Source organism: Ruditapes philippinarum, unplaced genomic scaffold (assembly GCF_026571515.1).
Source record: "Ruditapes philippinarum isolate M1 unplaced genomic scaffold, ASM2657151v2 ctg1177_1_1_1_1, whole genome shotgun sequence".
Classification (NCBI taxonomy): Eukaryota; Metazoa; Mollusca; class Bivalvia; order Venerida; family Veneridae; genus Ruditapes; species Ruditapes philippinarum.
The window spans coordinates 1-22,224 of record NW_026861610.1 but is presented as its reverse complement, the minus strand read 5'-3'; the positions used below and the strand labels follow the sequence as shown (position 1 = coordinate 22,224).

At 29.8% G+C, this 22,224-nt stretch overlaps 1 long non-coding RNA gene across 1 annotated transcript; it reads left to right on the top strand.

Moving 5' to 3' along the window:
* The first annotated feature begins 220 nt into the window (after positions 1–220).
* LOC132716314 (uncharacterized) lies at positions 221–7,959 on the top strand. The gene is made up of 3 exons (XR_009623790.1): positions 221–569; positions 2,156–2,237; positions 7,877–7,959. It is a non-coding gene; the product is annotated as an uncharacterized LOC132716314 (long non-coding RNA).
* Positions 7,960–22,224: the final 14,265 nt, after the last annotated feature.

Below are 22,224 nucleotides of genomic sequence, written 5' to 3'. Positions count from 1 at the left end.
TTAATTATTTGCGTTTTGCAAACAAAGTGTATTATTTGATTTTAATTTCTTTTTTCTTTGAATTTTATAAATTCGGACTAATTCACAATTATACGTAAACAAGTTCGTTTGATTATTGGTATTGCGTATTTACTTGCTTTTAAATCTCCTAATTCACAATTAAAGTTCTAATATAATAAATTCAATGTTTTCAAAACATTTTTTTCTATCCATGATTTTTATCTGATACGGATGTAAATCAAACATAGCTGGAATAAAATCCTTCTATTGGCGGTTGCCTAAATAAAACAGATATAGAGGCATCAATGCTTTCACTCGTTGACAAGCATAGAATCGCGAACCAGTGTCGAGAGGAAATATAAGATATATATTTTATAGCATTTGTACCGAGTTTGTGGTGTGTGATTTTTAATTCACTGTGTCAGTAACGAAATTCATTGTACATTATTGCTTTCTTGTTAAGTAATGAATGATATATATTTATGTATAGATCAGAGTAATTATTGCCTTGATTTTATTACTTGGAAAAAATAAATTGGAATAAAGCAACATATTTTCGTATTGAAAACGTAAGTTTGCGCTAATTTTATCACAATCTCTCAGCATAAAAGTTTGTTTCCATTAGAAAATTACGTAACGTCTTTTAGAAAGTGTTTATAACATCTTTTTAAAAGGTTTCGTTAATGCATGGTTTGAAGATTTTGAAACGTATAATGATTTTAAAAGTAAGCAAGAAACCACTTAGGAATTTTATCGTTTATCAACAACTGTAAGAACTTTAAATAAATCAAATTTAAAAGCTTTTAAAAATATTATGTTCAATTTTCCCCAAAGGATACATAGATATGCTTAGCTCTAATAATAGACTATACATGTATGTTTTAAATGTGTATGTTTTTTGTCTCAAAACCTAAATTTTTGTTTTTAGTTTTACATTAACTAAAACATTTATATGGCGTTTTCATCAGAATAACAAATGTGATGGCTTCACAAAACTTCAAAACATGTCGTCAAAAAATTCATCATGTGCAAGTGGTTGATTAGAAAAAATAATTTAGCTTCAGATATAATGTTATTTAAATGGTCATTATGATAATGTTATATTATATTTATCTTTTTGACTTACTATTAGTAATCACTACAGTAACGGTTATAATAATTGGGATCATCATGATACAGTTTTCTTATACTCTAAAGGAAGCTAATCCCAAAAAGTTTGACTGTGCAATGTTGAAGATCGTTTTACAGTCATTTCTACCTACATAGAACACTCTTCTTTTACCAAATATACCACAGATTTATGTCAGAAAAATATAAGAATACTCTCAAATGTTCACTTTTCTTGAATCCAGCAAGGTGAATGATTGTAGGCATTTAAAATCATCAAAAGAACTTTTTAAAATTGTTTCACAGATATATATCAAATTTACGCATTGTATTTCTTCTTACACAGAAACCATATTTCTACTTATTTACTTAATGCATTCCGAATAATGATAAGAAAAACAAGATAAATCCTTGTGAAAAGTAAAATTGTAAATGTATGCAATCTACTTAACCGGCATTTTGATAATTTACTAGTAATTATCAATATTCCGCAAATTAATAACTACTAAATAAATCACACATGATTTCAGTACCTCAGGTGGTTCAACGAAACACGAAGTTTATACAGGGTTTCAAACTCCGTTGCATACCACATAAGAAAAAAAAGGAAATAAGATTTCAATTATTATTTAGTTTCAAACAATGACATGACATTTTGTTTATCAACTATGTCGTCAGAGTGATTTTTTGTATAAACAAAATCATTACTTCCATTCTTTCAAACAAAGCTTATCAGTGCTTGATAGAAAAAGAAAGAAGGAATATTTAAAAATGTCTATCGTTATATTATTGCTTTTATTGCAGCAAACACAATCTTTTTAGAGCTTACATAAATTAATAGTGTGTATATATTTAGTGTAACAATGCACGGCTGTTATATTCCTAACGAAGAATAATTTGAACTTAAAAAATATTGAAAGGAAAAACCAGCTATTCAAAGTCGTGTTGTTTTAAGATCATATTACAAGACTGTTTATTGAATTGAGTATGTAGCTAAATCATTTTGAGTTATCTGATCCCAAAAATAAATTATGTTTACATTTTCCAGAGAGTTTGTTTCCCTTAGAAGCAGACGTAAAAATAACACTGTTCGACCAGAAGCATACCTAATGAAAGTGTAACTTGAACAGGTGAGATAAATTTTAAATATGTAATTATATTGTGATTCATTAGTAATTAATAATACGTACCCCCCTTGCTCCGACCTTGCATTCCTATGTGTCCGTTGCCCAGCTTGATGCCTTAGCGATGGTCCAGTGAACCTGGGTATTTACAGGTCATGTGTATTGGATGCCACACTCCCTTGTTAATCGTTTCTTTCATATTTTTTACATAATGTAGATACTGAACATAGAAATTACTGCTTACAAACTATTTTGATGTACAGTCCAGTGCATTTAACATCGACAAATTGCAAATTGTGCATATTGCAATAGGTTTAAAACTGTAATTCTTTCAAAGAAACCTTATGTTCGGATTATCCAATACCGATATTTTTTCTCAAATATTTAATGAAACAATAATAAAATCTTAATATACTAATTTAAAAGAAATATGAATTCATTCAAGTATAGCATTCTTTTGAAGTTACGTTTATATATTGTTCCTGTCAATCGCAGCGAAATATGGATCCAAATCTTACTTATCAGTAACAAAACGAAATTTTAAAAAAGATATATCTGTAGACAGCACACTCCACTGTTCTCAATGATGGATAGTTGGAAAGGGCAACAAAGAAAAGGGGGTATAATTATGCAAACAAACTAAGCAGACTAAGCTAATCTTTACAGTCAACGGTTATTTTAAGATTGAAGTGAATATCAGTAGAGATTTTGTGAAAATGCAAATGTTCCACTTCAAAAAAGGAAATAATTTAGCATAAATGGCTTTCAGGATTATCTGCCCTCAAGAATGCATTTCAAATCAAGTATTACAAGAACTCCAAGTTAAAAGTGAGTATATATGATGATTTTTTTAGATATAACAGAATATATTCCGAGTTTAAAGTGATTAACTTTGACAGCTTTTGAGAAATTAACCTATACAAAATATTAACCTTAGGATCATCTGGCATTCTAAAATGTTGCCGTTATTTATAGCGAACATGTTTATCAAGTTTACAGTGAAAAACTAGTATGTAAATTGTTAAGAAAATTGATCTTAACAAAACGATTAACCAGGGATAAATATCTAAGTTGAAAAAGAAGCATTACTTTTACTAATATTATTTTCTTATTATAAAAACTAATTATATCAATTACAAGAACAAAGACCAGGTATTATGAACTGCTTGTTTGATGTACTGTAAGTAATAAAAACTACGATATCTGTATTTCAAAACTAATGTGATCTTTAACGTATCATTGTACAATTCAGCAACTATAAACTAAGTACTAGTTATCCTACATTGGAAATATTTTGTCGGCAAGACATATCGGTTTGCTTTCTTGTCAATTATTCGGTATGACTAAATATATATATATATGTTTTTTATAGTACTGTAAGAAATAAGTATCTGTGCTATAAATGAAATACTATTATCGTTAATGCTGATGTTATTTATTCTTGCAAACAAATCAATAAAACACATTTTAAATTATTGGGTTTATCCAGTCTTTAGATTGGGGTTGGTAAAGGAATAAAGGGGTAGCGTAAAATGAGCATGTCAACAAGCAAAACTTCACATTAAGGGGCAGATAACCCAGAAAATAGTTTGGAAACCTTTTTTCGTCAGTTAAGTTTAATTATTATTTCCTATAGTAATGCACAGTTCAAGAAAACTATGTTCACTGGCTTTTATTATTTTATTCGATCTAAAAAATGGAAAAGCTGTACGAACAGTCTGTAACGTATTTCAGCAGAAAAATATATATATCTTTATTACGTTTATTACGTGACCTGCACGCTTTGACCGACCACATTGAAAGTGATGCATGCTATTAAAAGTCATTCATGCACATTCTACGGGGTTTAAACATTTGTAGAATAGCCATACAATATGTTTCACAAAGGACATGTGACAACTTGTCAACATCCAAACGACTAAACAAAATTAACCCTTTTATATTGGCGAGGTTCTTTTGTTACAGACAAAGCGCAGACATTGCACGTCTTAACCACTAATTGAATAGATTAACTGTGGGGAAAATTAGACGTTGACAACAATTAGATTATCATGATTTATCAGAAGCACCAGGTTCTAGAAATGTTAGCACAGTCATGGCTTGTCGGAAAAAAAGGTGATTACCAGTTATTGACTGAAGCCGTATAGTTTATATATCTAAGGTTTTGATGTCAGCGCTTTTATTTCCAGCTGCAAGACATTAACTTTAGTGGTTTATTTTATAACTTGATTTGTTTATTTAACTTGATTATGTAATTCAGTCAGGTAGATATTTAAAATAATATAATGTGCTATTTTGATTGACAATTAAGCAGCATGCCTCCAGATCATGAACATTTTGAAGTGAACAAAACTTAGTAATTTACACATTGCAAATGGCTCAACGTTAATTACCAAAAAGATGTAAAAATAGCTCTAACTGCATTAGTCACATAGTACATATATGGTGATTAATTCTGTAAAATCAATCTTAAATCGCACGTAATATGTTAATTATTACTTGAATCTTTCATCTTTTTTATCGTTTTATTTGTCTTAAAATCTTAGTTTATTACTCAAGATTGATTTTTTTGAGATATTTGGACTCGTCTTGAGGCAAAAAACTCTGGAAACAAAGTGATCCCTCGGAAGCATTAATACAACAAAAGTACGTACATGAAAATTGCAGACTCGGTTTGAAAAGTTTTCTTTGTCGATAAGGAATAAGGTACATATAAGAGTGTCTATGTTCTGAAGATCGTTTTTATACTATAAACAAAAATTACAAACGAATTCGCCCTACATGTTTTTCATATTGATGAAGGACCAAAAAATATAACAATACTGAAGTGAATTACGAGCTGCCACGCGGCACTTGACACCTGCTGTTGTGTAGTATAAAAATCTGAAAACAAAGTGATCAAGTGCTGTGTGGCATCTGTAAAAAGTTTGCCTCAAGACGAGTCCAAATATTTAAAAAAATCAATCTTGATAGTGCTTGCATCAATGAGTCGTGCGCATGAGATAATTAAGTCGTGGACATGAGATACTATGCCGTGGCCACAAGATACTAAGCCGTGGGAACGAGATAATGAAGTGGTGCACACGAGATACTATATCGTGGCCACGAGTTTCTAAGTCATGCGCGAGAGATAAAGTGCTTTTGTTATTTCAATATTACATTTTTTCTTTAACTCGAAATAATTATTAAAAACATGAAAAGTACGTATAAACTAAAATTCCTATTACTTGTGTCTTTCTGACAGACGTTACCAATACCACAACCTAATGTTATTGATTAAAGAATACCATCAGTCAGTACAGTATTGAACTGTTCTCTTCCACTTATTGAAAATACTGTTTACTTATGAATTATCCTAAATCTTTGTTGACTGAACAAAAAACCCTGTCATCAAACATATGGTAATTACTTCTCGTATTCTATTATATTTTATTTGTTTTTTGATTAACGCATTATATTTATCAGAAAATAATTTAGGTTTATTTCAATTACGAAACAACCTGACACATGTATCAATTAGCTTATAATAATTGATTATGTTTTGCAAACAAAGTGTATTATTTGATTTTAATTTCTTTTTTCTTTGAATTTTATAAATTCGGACTAATTCACAATTATACGTAAATATGTTCGTTTGATTATTGGTATTGCGTATTTACTTGTTATTAAATCTCAAAATTCACCGTACAAGTTCTCATAAATTCATTGTTTTCAAAACATTGTTTCTATCCATGATTTTTATCTGAAACGGATTTAAATCAAACATAGCTGGGATAAAATCCTACTATTGGCGTTAGTAAATATAACAGATATAGAGGCATCGATGCTTTCACTTGTTGACAAGCATAGACAGGAACCAGTGTCGAGAAATATAAGATATATATTTTGTAGCATTTGTACCTAGTTTGTTGTGTATGACAAGTGATTTTTAATTCACTGTAACGAAATTCATTGTAGATTATTGCTTTCTTGTTAGGTGATGAATGTATATATATTTATGTATAGGTCAGAGTAATTTTTGCCTTAATTTGATTACTTGGAAAAAAATGAATTGGAATAAAGCATTGAAAACGTAAGTTGGCAAAAAATTTATCGAATTCTCCAAGTATAAAAGTTTGTTTCCATTAGAAAATTACGTCTTTTAGAAAGTGTTTTTAACATCTTTTGTAAAGGTTTCGTTAATGCATGGTTTGAAGATGTTGAAACGTATAATGATTTTAAAAGTAAGTAAGATACCACTTAGGAATTTCAACGTTTATCTATAACTGTTAGAACTTTAATAAATCAAATTTAAAAGCTTTTAAAAATAATGTTCATTTTTGCCCCAAAGGATACATAGATATGCTTAGTTATAATAATAGACTATACATGTATGTTTTAAACGTGTATGTTGTTTTGTCTCACAACGTAAATTATATTTAGTTTTACATTAACCCAAACATTTATATGGCGTTTTGCTCAGAATAACAAATGTGATGGTTTCATAAAATTTCAAAATATGTCATCAACAAATATCATCATGTGCGAGTGATACGAAACAGTTTTGAAAACAAATCTTTTCAAGCTTCAGATATAAGTTTTGATTAAATGGTCAATTCTATGATATTGTTATATATTATTTATCATTTTGAGTTGCTATAAGTAATCAATATGGTTATCATAATTAGGATCATCATGTTAAAATTTCCTTATACTCTAAAGGAAACTAAACTCAAAACTTTGATTTTACATTGTTGAAGAGAACATTTTACATACACTTCTACATACACTTCTACCTTGTACACTGACACTCTTCTTTGACCAAAATATACCACAGATATACATCAGAAATGTATAAGTATACCCTGGAATGATCACATTTCTTGAATCCTGCAACATGAGTGATTGTAGACATTGAAAATCATCAAAGGGACATTCAGATATATATCAAATTCATGCATTGCATCTCTTCTTGCCCAGAAACCATATTTCTACCCTATATTTAATGCATTCAGAATAATGATAAGAGGATTCTGCTTAATCCTCTTAGATAAGTAGAATTTGTAATGTATGCAATCCACCTAACCAACTTTTGGATAATTTACTACAAAAATATGGTAATTATCAGTATTCTGTGAATTATCAACTACTTATTCCACATGATTTCAGTACATTAGGTCCAAAGAAACACGAGCTTTGTACAAGGGTTCGAACTCCGTTGCATACCACATAAGAAAACAAAGGAAGTTAGATTTCAATGATGTAGTTTCAGAAAATGGCATGCCATTTGTTTTACTATGTTGCCAGAGTTTTTTCTTTCTCTTTTTTTGTAAACAAAATCATTACTTTCAGACATTAAAACAAAGTTTATCAATGAATAATGGAAAAAGGAAAGATAGTTAAATATTAAATGTATATTGCTATTATTGCAGAAAAAAAACAATCTTGTTAGAGCTTATATAAATTACAAGTGTGCATATATTAATTGTGAAAATGCATGGCTGTTGTATTCTTAACAAAAAACAGCTTGAACTAAAGGTAAAACCAGCTATGCAAAGTGTTATTGTTCTAAGATCATATTACAAGACTGTTTATTGAACTGAGTATGTAGCTAAATCATTTGGAGTTATCTGATCCAAAAAATAAATTATGTTTACATGTTTCAGATTGTATTTTCTGAAGAAGCAGACATGAAAATAACACAGTTCGACCAGAAGCATACCTAATGAATATATAACTGGAACAGGTGAGATAAAATTTAATCATAGTTTTGGGGATCTTTCGTTTAAAAATGTGTCAAAGTTAAATGGTATTGTTACGAGACAAGCATAACGAGAAAGAAAAGCCAGCAACAAATTTGTAATAATAACAAATTTATTACAGAAAAAAATATTAAAGAAAAATTGAAGAACAATTTATGCTTATAAATACTTGAAGTCAAAATAAAAATATAAATCTCAAATGTCTAGTCTGATCCCGGAATGATCCCTTTTTGAACAGCACAGTTAAATCCAAGTTAAACCCAAGAACACTTTAGAACAAATTCCCACAATAAAATCCACAAGAATAATTTAATCTATTTTAAATTCCAAGCTCCAATAAATCTGGCACTAAATTACTTAATATCCAAGTTGAATAATACTCCATGTGTATTGATGACTTAAAAGGTCCAGAAAATCAAAAAATGTCCCCTTATATATATTAACTAAGATCATTCTAGATCAGTATTTTATGTTCTTCAGAAATCATAAAGTAGCACCTTCAACAGTAAAGAACAATCTGGAAATTTCTATCTTAATATAATGTATGAATCATAATCTAGAATTTTCTACAACAGTTAAGAAACTTCTTATTAAATCTTTTGTTGACATTCTATTCAGGTACACATTTAGTTTATGTTCTAAAAATAGAACAATGATAATATTGGAAATACCAACTTGTCAGAGATAAACTATATACATGTAATATGTTGCATACATAACAGTATACATATAGAAAGACAGTGCGTTAACTTCAGTGCAGGTATTAGTTACCCGCGGTCCAGGGCATGCCAATTTATTGGCTCATTTTTGCTGGGGTTTACTTATGGTGATGACAGGAAAGAAAGCCCAAGACAGCAAAATTGTAAATGTTGCAGGCTCGGTTTGATTGAGCGTTCATGGACGGTACTGTCTAGTGCAAACTACCGTCCACGCCCCCTAGCACGGGCTTTAGCAGAATTCAACATTTAAACACGAAATGGTAAAATTTTAAATTTAGAAACATCCGCAGATGTGTTCATACGGCGGTTTTCATGGCACCTTCAAAGTGACATAGTAGTGGCATTCCATGAAAAACGGCATCTGGTCCCCAAGTAATAAAAAGCGTGTGTTTTAAACGAAAGAAAAAACAATGGACATAACTTAAAAAATAGAATTTCGAAAGGGGATCAGACGATTATCTCAAGAATGCATTTTAAATTTAGTATTACAAGAACTCAAAGTTTAAAATGAGTAAATGTGATGTTTGTTTTAGATATAACAACAAATATATAAAAGAGAAATCGAGAAACGAATGATAAATAAACCTGCTCTTTAGGAATGCATTTGAACAAGTATTAACTATAATAGCTTTTGAAAAATTGACCTAAAAACATAATCTTAGGATCATCTACCCTTATGAAATGGTGCCATTATTAATAGCGAACATGTTTATCAAGTTTGCTGTGAAAACTTTGTTAGTGGTAGGGAAAATTGATCTTAACAAAAAGATTAACCAAGGATAAATATTTAAATTGAAAAAGAAGCATTACTTTGCATAATAAAATCAGGAATATCTGCCCTTTTAAAATGTCATCCTGTTATGAGGGCCCAGTTTGAAGTGAATAAGTTAAACTTTCTGAGGAAATGGATCTTAAAAAAGGTTAACTTACGCCGGCGCAGACGAGATGGTCATGGCTATAGCTAAAATGATTTCCTTCGAACAGGGGAACTTAAATAAATAAGTTTTATAAGTAAATAAATAAATGAATAAATCAATCAATCAATCAATCTATCAATCAACAATGAAAAAACAACAGTATGCTCGTGCAGTATTCTTCGCCTTATTTTTCACATCTTAAGCTGAAAGGTAACAAACGAAGCACTTCATGTTATCAAACAAGGAAATTAAATCAATATATTGCCACATTTCCATGAAGCATTCATTTAAGGCGGTGTATTGTCTTTTCTCTTGAGCAAAATAAAATGATACAGACATATTATATAGCTATAAATGTAATCAATTTATGGACATAGAAGATGATGCAGATGCTAATTCTATATTCTCTGTCATCGAAAACTAATTATATCAATTACAAGAACAAAGACCAGGTATTATGAACTGCTTGTTTGATGTACTGTCAGTAATAAAAAATACGATATCTGTATTTCAAAACTAATGTGATCTTTATGTATTGTAAGTAATAAAAAATACGATATCTGTATTTCAAAACTAATGTGATCTTTAACGTATCATTGTGCAATTCAGCAACTATAAACTAAATACTAGTTATCCTACATTGAAAATATTTTGTCGGCAAGACACATCGGTTTGCTTTCTTGTCAAGTATTCGGTATGACTAAATAAATATATAGATATGTTTTTATAGTATTGTAAGAAATTTTCAAATAATTAAATAAGTATCAGTGCTATAAATGATATACTATAATTATCGTTAATGCTGATGTTAGTTATTCTTGCAAACAAAACAATAAAACACATTTAAAATTATTTGGTTTATCCAGTCAAAGTTTAGATTGGGGTTTGTAAAGGAATAAAGTAGTAGCGTAAAATAAGCATGTCAACAAGCAAAACTTCACTTTAAGGGGCAGATAACCCAGAAAATAGTTTGGCAACCTTTTTTTGTCAGTTTTGTTTAATTACTATTTCCTATAGTAATGCACATTTCAAGAAAACTATGTTCACTGGCTTTTATTATTTTATTTGATCTAAGAAATGAAAAGGATGTACGAACAGTCTGTAACGTATTTCAGCAGAAAAAATATATATCTTTATTACGTTTAAAAATATCTAAACGTAACCTGCACGCTTTTACCGACCACATTGAAAGTGACGCATGTACATTCTACGGGGTTTAAACATTTGTAGAATAGCCATACAATCTGTTTCATCAGGGACATGTGACAACCTGTCAAAATCCAAACGACTTAACAAAATTAACCCTTTTATATTGGCGAGGTTCTTTTGTTACAGACAAAGCACAGACATTGCACGTCTTAACCACTAATTGAATTGATTAACTGTGGGGAAAATTAGACGTTGACAACAATTAGATTATCATGATTTATCGGAAGCACCAATCTGTCGCAAAGTTCTTGGAATGTTAGAAGTCGGAATAAAGTTGATTACCAGTTATTGACAGAAGCCCTATGGTTTATATATCTAAGGTTTTGATGTCAGCACTTTTATTTCCAGGTGCAAGACATAAGCTTTTCTGGTTTATTTTATAACTTGATTTGTTTATTTAACTTGATAATGTAATTCAGTCAGGTAGATATTTAGAATAATATAATGTGCTATTTTAACTGACAATTAAAGCAGCATGCCTCCAGATCATGAAAATTTGGAAGTGAACCAAAGAAAAGTAACTTACACATTTCAAATGACTCTTACAATCAACGTTAGAGACCAAAATGATGTATAAAATATATAAAAATAGCCCTAAGTGCGTTATACACATAGTATAAATATGGTGATGAATTCTTTAATCGCACGTAATATGTAAATTGTTACTTAAATTGTTAATCTTTTTATCTTTTTATGTGTCTTAAAATCTCTTTATTTCTTAAGATTGATTTTCTTGAAATATTTGGACTTGTCTGGAGGCAGAGTTTTCTCTGTCAATCACAAATAAGGTACATTTAAGAGTGTCCATGTTCTCAAGCTCGATTTTATACTATAAACACAAATTTCAAAAAACAATCGTCCAAATAATTCTTCGTATTTTAAAGATTTTATCTAAGGAAAGAAAAACATTTTTTTTTAATTCCTTGTTTAAATATAAATAACACGTAGTAGCTTGGGTTTATACTAATATTATCTTCACTACTTGCGTACCTAATCTTCCAAACTGACAGTTAATATCGATAATCAGGTATAAGATAGGTTCCATGTTAATGTTCGAGATTGTTAAATGACATATATAGTTTAACATATTATATAGAATATATGCTCTGTACTTTATATATCATTATGGTATGAGGAAAGTACTGCTTTCAGTATTTCATATATTGACCGATATTGTGTTGGTGCGACGTAAAACTCGCTAAAAATGCTACTGCTTTAAATACTGTTTACGAATGCATTCTTTAACATCAGTATTTACTCCACACGATGAAAAATGAAAAAAATCCTGCTATAAAACAGATGGTAACTTCATTCCATACGTATTTTGTTTGTTTTTGATTATGTTATCGCATTAACCAACACCATCTTATATTTCAAACAACTAAACAACCTCACGTGAAATCAGTAAGTTAAAAGTAATCAATGGCTGGATTTTTATAAAAAGCATTGTTTTACTAGTTCAATAGATTAATATATTTCAACTTTTCGTTTATAGATAAACATCAGCTTATTCACAATACTCGCTAGATATCTTCTGTCTTATCTCATAAAGACCGGTTAAATACGCCTTCTATCTAAAATACATGTATGTACAACCATGCATGTTGTTAATGAAATGAAAAGCTTCTGTTAAATGATTATTTAGTCTCAAAAAAAAGAGAACATAATAATTATTATATGACATTTGTTAAAATAAATAACTGACAATTAGAGACTCGGTTTATTGGGTCAATTAATGAGACAAAATAAAATGTGAAATATCTAGTACCAATTAAAATTATACATGCATTTCAATGTATTATCTACATCAATGATTGACATTTCCTGAGTACACCAACAAATATCACTGATTATTGAAATATTTAATGACTTAAAAACGAGAGCGATTGCAAAACAAACAGTTGCTGTATTTTCATATTGCAGCATTTATATTTCTTAAGACACTACTATCGTGCTTTTACTTCCAAAGGGAGGTTAGTCAAGAAATAAAGTCTTTCGCGCTGTAATATAACTATTGGATTTTCAGCATTGGCCATATATCTTATAAAACAGATATATAGAAACAGACGCGAAGCTGTTTGTTTTCACTCACCGAAAATCACGGAACGTGAATTATTGTATTGCAGTCAAGTTCTTTCGTGTTAGTTTGATAAATCTTAATCACCTATATAGTTCCTTGATTTATAGGTGTTTCTGTAAAAATTTTAATTGGAATATTCAGTTTAATTCGATTTAATTGCGTTGACAAATGAATTTGTAGAGATCAGGTGAGTTTAGTTATTAGTTCGTTATATTTTTTGCATTTGGAAATCTGAAAAACTTGTAACAATAACAGCAAAGAGTTATTTAGTACTGCTTTTCGACATCAATATAAAAAAAACGTATTTCAAACGTAATATGTGTTACACGTTAAATTTATGTGGAAACGACTAAGGAATATAATATTTGCAATAACCAACTGTCGGATAAACTTAATATAATTAAGAAATCAGAAAGATGTTAAACATTATTGAAAGCTATATACAAAAAGTAAGTACAAATGTTACGTAATGATTTCGAACATTTAGGGGCTGTTCTATCGAAAAGGCTTTTCTTTTAATATGCTACATTATTTCATATTAGTCAAAATTGTATCGTATTAACAAGTAATAACTTAAAGGTATCACAAAATTCTGAGATAAAAAAATATATCTAATAATGTTCGATTGGTATACAAATTAGTCAACCAAAGGTAAAATTATCACATTCTATTACTAACAATGACTATAATCATATTATGTCAAGAGATAGACAATCGTCTAAATGAGTGAAAATTACCAATGCGCAAATCCACGAACGCTATTAGCCAACGCCATGTAATTATGTTCAGGGTTTAAAAAACAGCCCTTTTAAATTACCAAAAAATGAAGAAAACGAATGCATCAGCTAGCTAGATTTGTTTAGGGTCTTCCTGGACTCCTTGCCGCTGGTTCTTGTTGCTGGGTCACGTGGGAGTTGCGTTCGTTGAACGCCGCCTTTCCTTTATCATATTTTTTCTGAACGTATGGAAAGTTACTGTACAAGAAAGTGACCTCTGATATAAGACTTTACGGCTAGATACAATGTATCTAATATAAGTTGGTGTCTCAAAGTGAAACAATTATGCATATGTCCATTCAAAACTGTGTAATATGTGTTTTAAAACAAGAAAATATATACAAATTAAATGTCTTATGTAATCCATTGGCATTTTATAATAAATATCATCTTAACAAATAGCGACATTTTGTATATGATTTGTATACATTATTTCTTTGGAATAATATAACTGTTGATATGCTGATGTTGCAACTTTTATAGGGAGGAAGCTGTATTTTCGTATTATAATATATGATTATTGTGTATGTAGCGGTTATCGGTACTTTATCTTCTTTATCTTCTTTTTTATGTCCTGTCTATAGTATTTACATTCTAATTTGCAGATACGATTCTCTGTTACCCTGTAGAAGTAGACGGAAAGAACAAGTCTATAGAATCCATCCATATATGACGTACCTTTAACAGGTAAGGTTTAACCTTTTTAAACGCTTCATCTAAAATGTATTAAATTTCTAACAAACACCAACGGTTGTGTATAAATTTAGTTAAAAAATCTTTATTCATTTAAATGTGAACACAATTATTTCGTCATGCATTAACGCTTTAGAAAATATACACTAAAAACATATACAACTACATAATTTATACATAGATTATAAAATATAGCAATGATAGAATGAGTTGTCTTATTTGCTCAAGTCTGAAAAAAAAAGGATTTTCCTCTATTGATGTCCTATAATTAATACAAAGAAGCCTTTTGTACGGACGAAACGATAAAACAAAGATATTGTTATTGTTGTGTTTTTTTCCAAAAGTCATTGGGGCAATATATAATGACAGGAACAATTTCCAATCTCATCCTGTAGTAAACATTTTTATGGTTCAGAAGTAATTAATATTTGTATGTCTTCATTATTCCCAGACAATATGTAATCAGAATGATATCTAAGATAAGTTTCATTTCTAACGCAGATTTCTTTTGTTCCTAATTTATGTACTAAAAACTTAATGAAACAATGACAACTAAAATTTGCAGGAACAGATAACACGCGTTTCGTATTTTCTTAACAATAGTTCAAAGCACTTTCAGAAAACTAGTTAATTTACTTATCAATCATTCTAACGAATCTGTATATTTTAAAACTGAGAACAGGAGATTACATATAAATTGTTTGTCCACCTCAGCAAGAGGGCCAAGTAAACGACCCGGTAGCAACTAGAAGTACATCTATCCGAATACATCTTCACTTGAACATATCAATGAATGTAATGATGAACAGACCACTCAACTAATTCACTTGCTATATTTTATGAGGCATTATACTAGAAATTTCTTTGTCTCCACCTCTGAGTAACACCAAGAAATGTAGACATAATTTAGTTATATAGGCGTTAAAACATATAGATCAAATAATATTATTATATGCCTATGTCGATGTTTATGTTATATTCTTTATAGCAAATAACAAGTAACAAATGACAAGTTCGTCTGTAAGCTAATTATTCTAATTATTTATATTATCTACAATGTTTATGTTTAGAATAATGACCAAATTATTGCCAACTACCACTTTGATCTAAACCAGTAATATTCCAATTGATCTGAGGCAATAATGCAACCCACAACAAATAATACCTTTATCTCAAATTAAATTCGATACATGACATATTGATTTATCATAAATTAATATAACCATTTTAGGAGCGCTGTGCAAAAAAAGTATTTGTACATAGCAAAGTGTTAAACAGTGCGCCTTGGGTGTATGTTACAGTCCGGCTTTTGCTTGATCTCGCATTAAAGCAGATTATGTAGGATTCATTCAGTAACGGGTTATCCCTTGTTGTCTGGTATATACATTTCTAAACAGTTAGTTTAATGAATAAACAGTATATCTACTTCAGTTCATGTTTATAACTACCATAACTGCTGTCTTTACTTTGTTCTTTAAATAATTTCGGTTAAGCACATTAGACCTAGCCTAAAAGAATATATACCAATTACAATGCATGTCTGAAGGTTTGTTATATTAGTCATCATTTAATGTATTAAACAATATCAAAATATATATTTGTTGTTGGAAACACATAATTATATGATTTATTTAAGAACACAATTCTATGACAAAGTCTACCTAAATGTCATTATCTTCGAAAATGCCTTGGAATCAGATGATTTAACTATCTACGTCAAAATTAAGACAAGCATATTGTATAAATCATTCATAACTTAAGCGAATTCATAAACAAACGTAGCACATTAAAAAGCACCTGAATGTTGTTCATACATTATTTTGATTTTGTCTCCACAATTTATCTTATTTTACAGTTACTGAAGTAATCTTGATAATGAAATACCTCAACATTTAAACGCAGATTTACAAAGTTTACTTTTAACATATTTGATATCCATGTAATTATGGATATTTTATTTATAGAATTAGTTTCCTTGTATAATAATCAGCAGCGGAGAAAATGTAAGCTTAAGCCCAACAAACTGCTAAGAAATTTGAACATTGTAAAGGGAGAAGAAGTTGTAAATTTGTGAAGCAAAATATAAGTAATCTTGACTTTTATAAACATTTATATACTAGTATACTTTTGATATTCTGATACTGAAAGAAATATTAGCGGTGATTTTCATGTCTTCCAAATATTAAGTTATCAGTGATATGTAATCAGTAAGCATTAAGTATAGATAATTAAAATTTAAAGGCGTTGGTTTTTCTGTTTTGCACATATTTAAAGCATGCATGGACAGTTGCTGTTTCATATGGTACAAAGAAGTAGCGAGTTATAAGTTTATTTCTTTCAGCTTCTGCATTTATTTAGAGATGTTGCGATTATTCTATATTCCCTTTTTAACGTTTTTGTTTAGCTTTACAATAGGTAACTCTCTCCATAAAAAGAAAACGTTGAAAAAATATGAGTGAATTCAATCAGTAAGTTGCGTAATTTCAATCTGCATACGTTTAACGAAAAGCCTCACCAAATACATTGTGTTTTACAAATACTAAATTTTCATACTACTTTCATTACAAATGGGAATTTAAGTACACTAATTTATTATTATACTTTGCAAAGTGGCAACATGTTTTAATATTTGATAAATATCTAATTCATTGCTTTTTATGGAATGAATGTATCTCAAATGAACACACATCTGGGATAATAATCTGATAATGATCTAATGATGTATAATGAATTTTGCTTGACAAATAGATGGATCTAACATTTTATCGGCCTTTGTTGTACATTGTGTGTATTATTAATAATTTTTAAACGATAACTAATTATAGAAAATGTAGATAAACAACGCGATTCATTATACTGCAACGTCGTTACAGGCCGCTTACACATCTTCTCTCCTAAACAGTAAACAACTCTGAATCGTGACATACCCCACTCCACTTTATTGAACTTTGTCCTCGAATTCTCCAGGGTTACAGAGCAACGTGAATTTAACTCTGAGCTATATACAGTCACGGTCCCCATTGGACGCCAACTGTCAGAGGTTTTGTCAAATGTGCAGTCTGACCGGAACTCGAACCCAGGAGTTATTCGGCCGCTTACACCCCCCCCCCCCCCCTTAAATGTTGAACAGTTCTGAATCATGACATAAACATTACTTTATTTGATTACGTAAAGCGCAACCGTTCATTGGTTTAAAATTATTTGTTTAAGCTCGATTGCGATATTATTTCTCATATAAGTGTGGTAACTCACCACAAAAACATGTTCTACTGAAATAACAGTTTAAACGGCCAGTCTACATATTCAACTTACACAACCATGTCTACAGATACTAATCGATCTCTATTAAAAGATAAATTTGAAGACTACTAAGGAATAGCATTTAGTAAATCGCGTTATTGCGATTTGCGACTTATATTTAATGAATATTTTATTTATTTTCAACGTATATATAGTCATTGTATTATATACTTTAAATAAAAAAGGCCATAGCTTGATAGCAATATTTCTTAAATGTGACACTGTACAAATGACAACACGGAGTGTATATATGACTTGTTGCAATATTTCGCTAAATGACAGTGCATTCCGCCGGTAGTTTGCATCAAAATTCAATTATGCATATCGGTTCAAATGCTTTTGTAAAATGCATCCACCTGAAAAAAACCTCTTGGGAACAATATAATGTATCAGTTTGACTGACATATACGTTGGATTAAAAGTTTTAGCGAGTGACTTTTAATGCCAGATATTTTATATGTATTATTGATGCTTGGAAAGATCTAAATTAATTAACTTATCATATATTCTGATTTTCATTTTCATTTGTTGAAGGCTGATAATATTTTAACATTAACATTAAGCATAGGGTTTTTTCTCTCTGCATTTATTTATTTATTTATTTATTTATAAGTTTTGCTTGCTGTTTAAGTATGTTTTGAAATATAGAAAAATAAAACCAGAAATTCTACAGAACGCACAAAACAGCAAAATTAAATGATGCATGCGTTCTTTCCCGCCTATTCATGAACGATAGCGGTGAGTGCAAGCTATTTCCCACGCCTAAAGCACTGGCCTAAGCAGTACTCATCATTTAGATATGAAATTATAGTAAAAACATCCGCAGATGTGTTCTTACGGCAGTTATCATGGAATCCTTAATATCGAGTAGCCGTGCCAACGGATATCAATATTGTCTACTGCATGCATTTATATAGTATTACGTGTAATCCTAGAAACAATACCTGTTACAAACTTTAGTTTGGGCTATCATATGTTTTGAACATCTGTCTGTTTAAGACAAATAGTATGTCAGCGAGAAAAAAAACACATTATAACAAACACAACAGAACAAACATGTCATTATTACGTAACATAATCAGAGCTTTAGTTTGATAGGTCCCACGTTATATTTATAATGCAATTACAGTATAAACCTTTTCCGTATATATCCTAGAAACGATTATGACGCTTACATTCAAAAGAACATCGTTTTCATTCTCTTTGGCAAATGCAAAGTAATTAAGACATCAGAGAATGTTTCCTGAGCAAAAGTAATAAATCGCCCACAATTAAGATGACTTAGACTATCCATGACTAATTACTGATTCTTGTTTTGGTTAATGAAAATTAAAAAAAGCTTTATTCTATGCAACGTGATATAGCTATATTTTACCTGTGTAATTAAAATATATATTTCTAATATAATTTTGCAAAACTAAAATAATGTAATGTAACTATTTTTTCGGGAGAATAAAGTCTTATATCTGCTTTTTTTGGCATGAAATACGTAATTCCTGCGGAAAGTTCGTGTCCCTGTTCTTGGTTTAAACATATTTTATTAGTCACATAAGCATATTTACATACATGATATTTACAACCAATACAAAAAAGGATTAGACTTGAAGCAACCTTATGCTTATTGAAGTATTTTCCCTATGTACATGTACAATAAATATATGTGTAAAATAAGGCGACACGAAATTTTAAAATCATACAGATTGAAACGTATGTCCTTGATCTGAAGAAGGTCAAACCTGCTCTCTGAACATCGTCTCATTATGGTTGACATCGCTGTTAAGTAGTCTCAATTTCATTCTACCACAGACGGACAGACGACCAGGTGCATGTCATTATAAGCCGATTTTTTTCAGGCGTATCTACAGTATAGCCTTGAAATATTAAAATGGAAGTTCCTCCGATATGTGCATGATGTCCTTATATTAATTCAAATTATTTAGGAAATCATTGGCTAAAATCATATTACAGACCATTACCATCAGACGACCTTTAATTTTTTTTCCAAGTTGTAAATCTTAATTTTTCTAGACGAAAAGTAATTAAACTGAAAGCTAAGAGGAACATCCATTTGAAAAACAAATGGCTTTGGTTTTAAATTAATTTCTAAAGGCAACTTGATACTCAATTAAAATCAATACTTAATTTAAAGTTATGAATGACATTTAAGTACTCACAGGTATATTGTATTTTGTGAATTACATTTTAGCATCTCCTCTCAACGTTTTTTGTTTTGTTTTTGTTGTTTGTTTCGTGTGTGGGTGGAGGGGGTGTAAAGCTTATATTATTGTTAAACTAATTATGTATAAATATGCACATGTATTACGGTAATACGTGTTTAGATGTTGTAAATAAGTATTGCCATATGCTCAAATGCCAATTTGAGTTAAAGGCTCTTTCTGGACATCATTTCAAAGTTTTGTTTACAATTATAAATACTATGTTAAATACTTGGTTCCCTTAGAGTAATGAAGAGTTATTAGATTATTTGATATAATTATCATTCGAATAATGGGAAGCCACTGGTATAAAAAAAATCTTAATCAAAATCATATAAAAATTTTGAAACAAATTTGGAGCAACAAATTTGACACTTAATTTTATGATGGACAAGGTTTATACAGTGTAACTTCCGAAAACCGAACACCCATGGGACTTGTCAAAAAGTTCGGATTTCAGAGGTTTCCGGAATTCAGAGGTTTATGATAATGTGGACAAGACTAAGCCACTTAATATCACTAAATGTCAAGTATTGATATTTTTAAGAAGGAATGAATTTTAAGATACTGTTGAAGGGTTATAATGTCTTTCTCGTGAATTTTTCATTTGCACTATTAAGCAGAACAGTTTGAAACGTTCATGGACGCTTAATGTAATTTCAAAAAAAAAAATATTCCTTTAGGATACTTCTAACCACATTGCAGATTATGCATGCAATGTTATGCCTATATAGCCAGTATTATCGGAATTTTATTGAACTTTGAATAGTATGCCTAAACCACTACATACAAAAATATTAGGAAATTGTTTTTATTTATATTGAAAAAATTGCTGTGTCGACGGCCAACAAGCAATGCCAATGGTTCATTTACTTGAAACTGAAGGTACTCGTTACCGTTACATCGCTAGGCCTAATAAAAAATTATTGTCAGTCACATACCATTACCATATTTCATCGCACTATGAGAAGTGATTTTTTTCCAAAATGTGATTTTCATATTATATGTAACCAACATTATATTGTTTATGTTCAAAAAATAAATTTTGATCGAATTATTTAGGTATATGTAGGAAAATAATTTATCTTATTACAGTTTACTAATTTATTCATAGCCGCCCGAAATCGTGTTGGCTACTTACCCTATTTCTAGAGGCAAACATCAGGAGGTTAAGCCGCTACTGTCCAGGACAATACATGTGCATGAACTATCAATATCATATAATTAAGATAATTTAATTTGCCTGACCGAAGGTGACCTTAACTGTTTACTAGCAATTAACAAGTCCACATCAACTTATATACCAATCTTCTTGGCAATCTACAGTGCATGACGTCAATATCTGATCAATATGCAATTTCTGACAGCAGTTTGTCAAACTCGGTCATAATACTGAAAATTTGAGATTTTCTTTTGTTTGCACTTAACATATACTTAAAACGTTTACATGTATGTTATGGCTACATCTACGTCAAAGGATTAAACAAAAATTAGCGACTTCAAAATAATAAGCTAGTACTTATATTTCAAAATTGACAAGGTATGTTTCAGCTTTCGGATAGTTCACGCGTTTTGTGTCTCAGATTAATGATGTCTGTGGAAGTGGAAAAGATATATTTAAATAATAACATATGCCATAGATAAATACTTTAATAGAAAACTGTAAATTTTTAATTACTTTTGTTTTTATGTAGCACAAACCTCAAAATAATAATAGTTCATAAAAAAGATAGTTTGATATGAGAGATCTGTTTAATTTATAAATCTGTAACAACAACAAAAAATATAGAAATATATCTTATACAAGATATACATAAATTATCTTGAATAAAAAACACCCGATACTGGAATAATTACGTTATCAACTTAGTTGGATCGTGTGTGGGTTGCGTTCATTAAACGCCGCATTTCCTTGTTGATCTTGTTCGTCATATTTCAGACATTAGAAATATTACAGCTGCTAAATTTTCATTTTTTTAAACATTTCTTAGACATAACATGGTATTGATAAACATTTACTTTGTATAATCTATTTTGTCTATGTTTTACTATACCATTTTGTCTTGTATATAATTTGTTTCAAAATTGCCAAAAACAAAACAACTTTGCCAAATTATGAACAAAACATAACTATGTTTACTACCTTCAGGTTAGTATCTTGTCTGACAACTTGATAAGTGTATCTTCCAACATTTCCTAACTAAGAGGTATACAGAACTGTTGAAGTTAACTTGACAGTGCATCTAGTGTAGACTAGTTATTTAAGCAATAAATTGAATAAAAACTAAATAAAATATCCGATTTTTTAAAAACACCTAAAAATGAGTTGTTTCTTGGAAAAT